A 1,321-nucleotide genomic window follows, 5' to 3' on the forward strand; every position below is an offset into this window, starting at 1 on the left:
TGGAGTGAAGTATGTCTTACACCGTTTCAAAAAACAGAGACACTTGAATGCTTCTTTCGACAATTAAAAAATGTGTTTAATCCAGCGGACATCTGACACCAAATGCAATTAGTTTTGATACAAGAGCACCATGTCACAATCTATCAAACGCCTTTACTTTCTCCGAATGGAAGTCTAGTAGATCTTCCGTAGAGCGACCACTACGAAAGCCATACTGGCGGTCGTTTAGTAAATTGTTGGTCTCTACCAGGCATGGGGGGTAATGATTACACAGAGTAATTAATTACAAGGTCAATTACAATTACTTATAATGTGTAATTGACAAATAACTAATTACAATTATTTGTAATTGTAATTGAAGTTTTGCCAATTACAATTACTTGTATTTGTAATTGAAATTTTCAATTACAATTACTGGTAATTGTAATTTAGGTATTACTAATTACAAATTACATGTAATTATAAGGAACAAAATTCACAATTACAAGTAATTGTAATTTCTTCAATTACAAGTAATTGTGATTGGCAAAACTTCGATTACAATTACATGTAATTGCAATTGGCAAAACTTCAATTACAATTACAAGTAATTGTAATCGGTAATGCTTCAATTACAATTACTTCAAATGTAATTGTAATTGAAAATGTAGTCATTACCCCCCAAGCCTGGTCTCTACTTTCCATAACTTTAGAAAGTGCGAAACAAATTACTATTAGGCGGTAATTTTCAGGGTTATTAGCCTTTCCCTTTTTAGGAATTGTCGTTACAGTAGCAATCTTCTAGCATGCAGGAAATTTGCTGGCATGGAATGTTGAAAATATTAGCTGATGGACGAGCTAGCGTCGAAGAGCACTGCTTCAATACCAGTGCCGGTATGCCATCTGGTCCAGGAGACTTGTTTATGTTGAGATCTGTTAAAACCCTTTTAACGGCACGCTCTCGAAAGATAACCTTTCAAGATCGCGCAGTGGTTGATCGTCTTCCGGCAAGCAAGAATTGCTTGCGAATAACTCAGCTAAAAGGTTAGCTTTATCAATCGGATCAGTGAATGTTTGGTCGTCCTTGAAAAGCGTCGGAATTGAAGAACTAGCATTATTTAAGGAACGACCAAAATGTTTAGCTGCCCCTAAGAGCAGCAAGAAGGCACTGCTGGTGTACAGCGAAGGCACTGCTGGTATACAGCTTTTTGACGTCTTAGGAAAATTGACAGATGCACATCCTAATGCACATATGTTACAGCAAATCCGGAATTGAACCCACGACCTCCTAATCCACCGGAGGAACAGGTCGACTTAATTACTTACTTGTTATTACATACAT

This window comes from Lucilia sericata, unplaced genomic scaffold (assembly GCF_015586225.1).
Source record: "Lucilia sericata isolate MDLA Ls3-8-SP2 unplaced genomic scaffold, ASM1558622v1 Contig000999F_arrow, whole genome shotgun sequence".
In the NCBI taxonomy this organism is placed as follows: Eukaryota; Metazoa; Arthropoda; class Insecta; order Diptera; family Calliphoridae; genus Lucilia; species Lucilia sericata.